The sequence below is a fragment of the Pithys albifrons genome, chromosome 8, assembly GCF_047495875.1.
Source record: "Pithys albifrons albifrons isolate INPA30051 chromosome 8, PitAlb_v1, whole genome shotgun sequence".
NCBI classification, from domain to species: Eukaryota; Metazoa; Chordata; class Aves; order Passeriformes; family Thamnophilidae; genus Pithys; species Pithys albifrons.
The window spans coordinates 28,631,452-28,641,462 of NC_092465.1; positions in this window are offsets into that span (position 1 = coordinate 28,631,452).

Below are 10,011 nucleotides of genomic sequence, written 5' to 3' on the forward strand. Positions count from 1 at the left end.
TACTACACTGGAAGAAAGGCTTTCAGGCATATTGCTGTGAGAAACTCTGTATTTTACACGGCAAACAAAGCGAGCAAACGGAGTCTTTCCTTTACTCCTGACCACTCCTGCTTGTTTTATATAGAATTTTGGTATTTCATGTATTCATTCCTTTACTTTATTTCCCTAGTTTACCTATAAGCACTCCTATGCAAACCTCTGAAGCTGCCAGATACCAAGTCACACTCCAGCTGTGAAGAAAGAAGAGTGAGTTGAATAGGGTTTGTGTAATCAAACTATTACCTGGTTTCCTGTTGGAAAATTCAACAAATGAAAAGAAATATGCTGATCTTAAGATTGTCAGTGTAGCAGGCTAGAAACAAGCAGAATGCTTTAGAGTGGCTTATTTTCTAAGTATAAGTTCCAGCCTGCACGTTTTTGTGCAGCCTGCTAACGGAGACCCAGTCACGGTCGTGATCTCCTTGGCACTTGTACTTTTATGTCTTTGGGCTCATGCCAGAACAAGCTAAACAGTTCCTGTGTTCTAAAGTTCATCCAAAGACTTGCAGAAAGCAAACCTGGATCTTATCACTGAGGGCCCACATAGAAGCTCAGAAGGACATTATGTTGTGACATATACTTAAGATTTCATTAGGGTTTATTTAGATTTTGTTAGGGTTTCATTAGATTTCATTATTGTTTTGTATGTGTGTGATCAATTCTTATTTTTCTTTATTTGCAGAAATCAGAACAAGGTTGATGCCTGGTCCTTTTGATGAAGGGAGTAAGACATTTTAAAGGATATTTTTTCCCTTTGTGTGTTTTTAGGAATAACACAGACCAATTAAAATTTTTGATGACTTGTGTTTTATACATGTTTGTCTTAAATTGCTTATTTTTAAATTCAACAGTACTTTTTTAAAAAAATGAAAGTTATCTCTGGTGTGCTTGAAACTTGTTTCTCAAAGCCTGAAAAAAGAAATCCAGCTTTTGGTCACCAGAAGATGGTGCTGTGTGGTGCAGTTTGTAAAAGCTGTATCAGAACAGCTTATCTAGTTATAATTGCTTCATGTCTTGGGAGAGGACATTAGAGGTGCATTTCAGCAATGTTTTTTGTTTGACAGATAATTAATATGGACATTATTTCTAAAACCTTTATTGTAGAGCTATCAGTCAGTTCCAAAGTAAAGCTTGGAAACCGGAATTCTTCTGGAAATTCCTGCCTGTGCTCCCAGGATTTCAAAACTGAGCAATTTAGTATGATGGAGCAGCTGAGGCTGGAAGATGCCTCTGGAGATGGTCTAGACCAACCCACCTGCCAAAAACATGGTCAACTACAGATGGACTCTCAAGACCATGTGTAGCTGAGCCTCAGAATATCCTGTTCCAGTTTTCAATCACCCTCATGGGAAGAAAGGTGCTTTTGTTGATGGTTAAGCTTTTCAGTGTTTCAACTTGTGTCAGCTGCTTCCTGTCCTGTCATGGACACCACTGAGAGGGGTTTGGATCAGGTTTTTATACACATTGATAACACCCCCTGAGCTTTTTCTTCTTTAGGCTGAACAGTGACAGCTTTCAAGCTCACCTTATACAGTCTCTCAATCATGTTTCCAGGATTTCACTGGACTTGCTCTGGTGTGTCCACGTCCCCTGTAGTGGAAAGCAGAGCAATGAACACAGCACTGCAGACCTGGGGATGCCACATCTGACTAGAGGGGAAGCACCACCTCCCCTGACCTACCAACGACGTGGTTTCTAACACAGCTCAGGATGCTGCCTTTGCACAAGGGCACATTGCAGGTTGTCTATTTATTGCCTATACTGCACATTTATTGCTTCCCTGTAGTGTACAACACCTAGGAAATCCCAATATCTGTTTTCACAGCCCTAGGATAATAGACACCAAATACCCACTTAGAACAGCCACAGAATAAGTTGGGTATAAGAACATACAACACTTTCTGGTGAAATTTCAGACTCTTAAAAAAAAAAAAGTAAAAATATGTGCTTGACTCAGCTCCTAAATTTAGGCACATAAATGAATAGCTTGATTTTTCTGAAAAAAATTTAATTGGGTTATTTAACCTGCTACCTAGATGTATTAGAAATCAAGCTACGGAGGTTCAAACTTGTCACATACTCAGAAAGATACTTATCTTGATTATCTTGAGGAGCTGTAGCAAAATTAAACAATAAAGGCATCAAGTAAATGTTTGCAAGTGTGGGACCCTATTTCACCCTTCCTTCTGCACAGACTGTGGTGCACCATTTCCTGCAGGAAGGCAGAGCTGCTCTGGAGTTACTGGCATTCCATATCAAAGAAAGGTTCATTTAGGAAAAAGTTTCGGGTGAAGATTCCTAAAAACCTTGAGTCACTTGAATTAATTTGGAATGTAATTTATTGTGCCTGGGGCCAGCTGTAAATATTCAGTTGTTCTCTTTGGAATTTTCCCAAGCAAATCCTCATTCTCTTTTTGGTTTGAGTTTTTGGGGTATTGTAGCAGTTTTCTAAATTTTTGCACATAAGCATGTCCTAAGAATGTAATTTGACTGGAAACTTTCACAGTGCCTCTGCTAATGAAGCAAAATTATTTAAGAAAAGAGCTCTAGCTCCTATATAACTAGTTATTTCAGTTCATGCAGGCAGATCAGCTTAATCCAGTTTTAAGCACTTGTGGACCACCATGCTGACACTAAAAGTTTTAATTAGAAGGGCAAGTGAAAGGTTCTCACTTCTGTTTCCTGTTAGGTCCTGTGATAAGAAATACTAGGTGAGTCCTACTAAATGTATATGCCTAAGAAAAAACAAGTGGTCTGCTTTTCTCATTTAAAAAAAACCCCAACCAATCAAACAAACACAAAAACCAGAGAAGCAGAGAAAAATAATGCTTGTGCTCTGAAAATCCAGTTACTTGGACCTTGGTTGCTAAGGTTTCCTTGCACAGGCAGAGCTCTGTTATGATTAATGATACCTGATGAAGTATTAGGGATTCATCAAAGAGAAGTGGAAAGGAGAATGAAAGTTTCCAATTTAGTAATCATTGTTGAAAAATGTGAATAATTACTATCAGTAGCATAGAAAAACAAACAGTCAAAAAATCTGTGCTCCTATCCTCCTGTGGGCTGTATTTCCTCCTGTGGCTTTTCCAGATGACAGATTAACTGCCCAGAATGATTTACAGATATTATTAATGTTGTGGTGACAATTATGGTAAGCAAAGGGGGTGCTGGTACTTCTGCCCAGAAATCCTTATACAGTGTTTTTGTGATGCAACTGTTACCAGGTAATTAAAGCTGATACATAAGGTAGTATACAGGCTTTCATCTTCATCCTCAATGCTGTATGAGCCTTATGGGAGGGCTTTAAAATCAGTCCATGTTTAAATCAGAATTCAGATACACATAATTACCAAAATAATGTAAGTGGCTCTCCTTTTGTTATTTGAAATAATGTTATACATAACAGTTTTTTTCCCACTTAAAATAGAAAGCACCAACCTATTCCTATTTTCAAGAAGATTGAATAAACCTTCCATGGCATAATGTAAATTTGAATGGAGAATGATTGCTCTGAATTTGCTTCCAATCTTTATCATGTGGCTATTGTGATATGTAAGCAGATTCAATAATCGAGTGTATCAATCCTTACAAATATCACCTAGTGAAGGCATGAAATACTGGATTTTGAGGGATCTTTGCCAGGTTTCATGTTTGTCCTTTTCTCTGTGATCTTCATTCCTCTACTGTTTCACTTTCTTGTTGTTTACAAATTTTTGCTTGCTCTGCTCTCTGTTATCGTAAAAGGCAAGATATTTTTCTTTTTACATGCTGCTTCTCTTACACATCTGCTCTTCTTTCTCCATAACAGCTCTTGCAGTTTTCATATACCTGATCAGAAATGAGCTGACCACTGAGCAGCTGCCAGCAGGACAGCCTATCCTGTGCGTGCAGCTCACTGCTCATTTTTCCTTCCTTTTCTAGACTGGACAGGGAAGTAAAGTGTATAATATTTTCTTACGAGTTTGCAGAAATCTACCCATACATCTCAGGGAGTTTGGCAGAAATAATGTGTATCATGGTTGATTAGCAGTGATGAGAGAGATGCACATGAACACCAGTCTCTGGTGAGAGAGAACTAACGGGTTAGTTACCTTTTCAGTCTCTCTGAGTTCCCATACAGGCCTTTGTGGCTCCTGCAGAGTGGTTACTTAGTCTTACCTGTCAGAGGCAACTACAGCTGCAGTTTCTAAGTAGAAAGGTACTACAGCAGAAATCCTCTTTGACACTCAAAGTATTTTTTCTTGAATTGTCTGTGTTTCACTGACTTTATAGCATGGATGGTAATCCTGTGTTTTTGTTGAGAGCATGCATAAAACCAGCACAGAACAGCATTCTGATTGTATGCAAGATTGCTTTAATCATAGCACTTAAACTAAAGCATTTTAATAGGTGCTTCACTGAAATTCTAGGTGAAGAACAATTATTTGCTGAGGTGACAATAATATCTTTAGCCAAATATTTCATATATTTTAATTTCTATTTGTTCATATGTAGCAACTGTAATATTTCATGGTACTTCAGTGATCTTCAGAACAACATGCTTCCTGCCCAACTAATGTGCAATGTGCATATATACATATTTGCATATCTGTGTATTATATTTTATATTCCAGTTTCCTTTTAAACATTTTTTAATGCATATGCATTGAAATTGCTAGTTTGCATTTTGGCAGAGGATTGGAATAGCTGTGGAAACACCTGTTAAATACCAGTAGGAAACTCTTTGCAGTTGACATGGAGCTGTGTCTTCCACTATTGAGAGAAAGTGCTGGACCTGGCTCATAATTTTTTCAGGTATAGTAACACTTTAAGAACTCAGTTACCTGTCTCTGTGGGGAAGTGTTCACAGAGAAATTCCCAGCGGCTACACAGTGATGAATGGCTGGGTCTTGGCTTGTAATTTTATTAGTGGGAACAGTTCAAATGAAATTACAGCTATTATGCTCCATTATAAGTACTAAACAATTTACTTCTGCTGAAATTCCTACTGACAGCTCTGCCTGCCAGCATCCATCTTTTGTGTGTGTATGGATATTCAGGAGATCATAGGGGAGAATAAATCACTCTCTGAGCAATTTACTGTGTTGTATGAAAGTGAGAATAAAAGCTTTTCAGCATGAAAAATAAATCCATGTTCCTTTTATGTCAGCTGTGTTGAGAAGCTGCTAAAATAATGGGATATAGGATCTCATTTCTGGTTTTTTCCAATGCTGAAAAAATTAAGAGTGTATAAAGTATTAGGAGCTACTGCTACTGTTTAAAACTTTTTCTCTTGCTCTGTTTTCCTGTGGAAATTGATTTTGTATAATCATGCATCTGTCTACCTTTCTAATACCTTTCTATCAGTCCTTTCCAATGTCTGTAATGGCTGCTGTAAGTGAAGAGTAGGAGTTGCAGAGCAAATAACCCCGAGTTATTGGGAAAACTGCTGAATTAATAGATTAGGAGGACTCAAATGAATGCCCCTACTGAAGGAAAGCTGGAGCCAGCATGTGCTGTCTCTGTCCTGGTCCAGTGCACAGAAAATATGGTGGGTAGGAAGGGCTAGAGTTACTTTGACAGAAAATTTAACAGCAAAAGACACAAGTCCATTAAAAAAAACTTTGGTAGTTCTGCTGTTCATGGAGCACATGGTTAAATGATAAACAAAGTTCCTATGCTTTACAGTTTGTCTAAGCTTGCAAGAAAAATTTGTGGCTTAAGGAAGCTTTATACTGTCTGGCATAAGTCAACATAAATTAGGAAATATATTTGAGATTTAAGAGAACACACAGTGAACCAAGAAGTATAATAGTGGGGATTTTCTTGCTTAAAGAAATGGACAAATCTCAGCTGCCTATTTCTACAGTCTGAGGTTTGGCAGTGAAATTATGAAATTCTGGCTTGTGTGCTTGTATCTCAATTTCCCTTCTCTCTCATTCTTTTCCTCAGTATATTCAGGCTTTGTGGATGGATTCCACACTGTACTAACTTCTACCATCCCATCTTTTAACTCTGACCTCATTTTTGTGGATGCAGCAATCAGAATTTGGCCTCAGACAGTATCTTTGCACCATGGGAATCTGGAATTTATACCACATCCACTGGTCTAGTTTTGCTTTCAAAAAGTAGTTTGAGACGCTGCTTACATGGTACATCACAGAAATAGAAGACAAATAGGTTGTCAGAGAACAGTATTTTCTTGGGTAGAGCACTGCAGAAGCTCAGAACTCTCTGCTCGTTCATTTCTTTATGGGATGCTGATCTGAAAAAAGTATTATTCAAGTCAAATAGGGTTATGTGAAATGAGGGACAGATTTAGCTACATGACTTCCAGTGGATACAGGAATACTTCAGCTTCCAGTTATGTTCTCCAATAGGTAAAGACAGTGGAAATCATGCAACAGGCAATGATTGCCAGTTTGCAGTATCGAGCCATTCTTCATCTTCTTTAATGCAAATAATCCTGTCACAGTCAGTGCATAACATGGATGAGGATTATCCCTTTTATTTGCAGATAAATTTGGAAGATTTCAGCACAGGTAATATATATAGTGTTGTAAATAAAACTATCCCTAATAACTTAGATCATTATAATTCAAGCTCTTCAAGCTCATGCTTCTGTTTAGCTTTATCAAAGGACTAGTCTTCAAGTGCAGGCAAAAAATTATATATAAGCTTGTGTGATATGGAGAATTGAGGTTTTTGCTATTTACTGCATGTTTGAAACCTCAAATTTTTATCCTCCCCTAGGGCAAATAGTCAAGGTGCAATGCTAAATACATCTCCAGCTTAAGCATATAACAAGTTGTTTGAAGTAAAGCAACTCCTGTTGATATGTTAGATAAGATTGTATCTTATTTTTTTGTGTTCCTAAGCCATTTTTAACTCTCGTCCCTAAAGAAACTTCTTTCTGTTTAGAAGAAAGATGAGGTTTATTTCCCACTTGTCTGATGTATCCACCACTGTTTTTTCCTTCTTCTGTTTGCAGAGCTTTGCTGTTGCAAATACTAGCTGTTCTAGAGTGAATTCAAACTGAACAATAAGAGGTTTATCTTCTTTCTCATCTTCCTTGGACACATTTCACATTTTCCATAGAATTGCAGACCTGACTAGAGAATTACTGAATAAATTGGGAGTTAGTAGTCCCTCCTATGGTAGTTTTGTACGAAGTATTAAACACATGGTTTTTAACTGAAGTGGGTACTCGTTAATAATAACATTAAACTTGGAGGAAGATGTTTAGGTGAATGATGAGATTTATACATTTACCAGCAGAAAGTAGCTGACTAACTCCTAGGTAGAGTTTGAATACTAGCAGTGAGGTAAAAGACCATCACCTACTTAAAAGACACTGCTGTAACTTTCGGTGGCAGAAATAAGTCTAAGAATGCTTACATCCTAGTAGGATTGTCTGCAAGTGAGACTTTCATAAAGATACAAATTATTTGTAAAAATTATATAGGCATTATTTATTTAAATATCCAGTAGACTGATATGACTCTTTACAGTGCCAATATCAGAACAGCTCTTCTATTCAAAAAGAGCCAGAAAACTTTCTCACACGTTAAAATAGACACATGCAGGACAGTGATATAACTGTTCTCAGATGCATATGATTTTTTAATTGGGTCAAATATTAAAATGACACAAAGCCAATCAGTGGAATTAAGGTTTCTCCTTGTGGAGAAGGTTTGTATTATGGAGGCAATAAAAAGCTTTTGCCTTTACTATTAATTTCTTTTTCTTAAAGTACTTGGGATTTGCAGCTCATATAAGTGGCATTTTGTCATATCAACTCAAAGCTGCTTTGTAAATTCTTCTACTCGACAGAAAAATAACACCTTTTTTCATTAAAGGCATTGTTTTGATATTTGTTATGCCCAAACATGGGGATATTGGTATTAGAGTAATATGTGAATGTCAAACTATTAAATATTAATATTCTACAATTCAGTACCCAAATAAAATAAACCATTACTGAGTTTTGTTGAATACAAAAATGAGCAGCATGAAATGTTGATTGTTATCTGAAAAGGTTTTATTTCCCTCCAAGATTTTTGAGTAAATTTCTTAGTATATTTACAGCTTTTTAAAAAAGAATTAGGTTTCTAAGAGCTCTAGGACCTTGCAAATATCTAAAACCTCTTGTCTGAGACCAGATTAGAGGAAGAAAATCAAGTTACTGATTTTTTCCAAAAGTGAATTCAGATGGAATGTTGTTTTGACTTAAAATGCTTCTTTCCCCTTTCCTGGTACTTTGCAAACTCTTTATTGTCTCTCTCTAGTGTTGCAATTTTAATTCTTTTTTAGTGAAGCATCTAGACCTTTCCTCAAAACACAGTAACTGAACTCATTACCTAAGTGAAGTCTTACTGCAAGGCAGGAGTTAGTTTTTAATGAAGCATTTCTATTTACTGGTGCTTTAACCTCATGTAGCAGTTCTGTCTTCCCAGTGACAAGGTCCAAGAGGTAGGAACTGCAACACTTTATTCTCTTAATCAAGTGCACAATTTCAGTGTAGTCAGCAACGTTCACTCTCAGCTTAGTGCGAAGTAAATTAGCCTATTCAGTAACTCCCACAGATTCAGAGAGGCTTTGAGCTTCCTTGCTGAAAGACTTCTAACTCCTTCAGTGAGATTGTTTTTCAGACAGTGCAAGCAAGTGATAAGGTCTATTGGTTTTCATAATTAAATACAACAATTTAGGGTTTGACTTTCTAGTAAATCCAAACAGATTATGCTGAGAGCCAGTAAAAGGTGCCAACATTTTCATCTCTACCAAGGAGAGAGACTTAAAGTTGTTTGTTTTGTTGTTGTTGTTGTTCTGTTTTGTTTTATTTTTAAGTAAAACTGAAATGTTTCTGGGAGGAAGGTGGTACATGGTCTGACTTATGAGAAATAACTTGTTCACCAGAGGTTGGGCCATTATGGAAAAGGAACAGGATCTTCCACTTGTTTTGCACAGTACCAGGCAAGCATCACTCCCTGCTTTGCCAATAAGTCTGCTTAGAATTGAAAAATCTTGTTCCAGATTGGCATTAGGCATATTTTCTCAGCCAGCAGTTCCTGAGAAAAAAGCTTTGAGAGAGAAGCTTCTCCACAAATTATTTTCCCAATGGTCATGTACAAATATGCAAAGAATTCTGGCTAAACCATTGCTGTTGGCTTTGGTTTTATTTTCATTTTATCCTCCCACCTTTCACAACACCAGATTGCTCGAAGCCCCACTGAACCTGACCTTGATCACTTCCAGGGATAGAGCATCCACAATTTCTCTGGGCAATGTTACAAATGAAAATACAGTGAGCAAAGATGACATCCTTTCATAAGGCTCTGTTATCAACTTGTGTTACATTTTCATTGTGAGCAAAGGTCTATCAGTAAAATTTGATACTGCACTGGATTCCAAAGGGTAGTTCTGGTTTGGCTTTGTGCATCTGCAGAGGGTTGAAAACACCTGTTGACCATCAGTCTGCTCTGCTCTAGGACTGAAAGCTAAAGTTCTATGAAAAGTAGTAGCTTTTGGTTTGTCTTCCAAGATTTGCTGTGAATTTTAAGGTTTTTCAGACAAATAAATGTTGTGAAGAAGTGAGGGAAGAGGTTAGATGACAGGGGCTGGGAGGAAAGAAACTCACTTGAAGATCCTGTCTTTTATTTTACTACAGAAAAAGTGTGCACCTGTGCAGAAAAAGTGTGCAAAGTGTGCACCTGTGAAGGAGTCTGGTGGCCAGAAAGCAGCTTTACCAAAAAGGTTCAGTGGACACCGAGCTGACCATGTGCCAGCAGCACACCTTTATGGCAGGGGTGAGTGACTCTCACTGTGTGAGGATTGGTGTTGACAGCTGGCTGAGGGAGATGGTCCTTTCCCCTCTTATCAGCACTGGTGATGCCACATCTGCAAAGCCATGTCCAGTTCAGCACTTTCGACTACACAGGACATGGACACACCAGAGTAAGTCTGTACGATTAAGGAACAGGAGCATCTGCCATA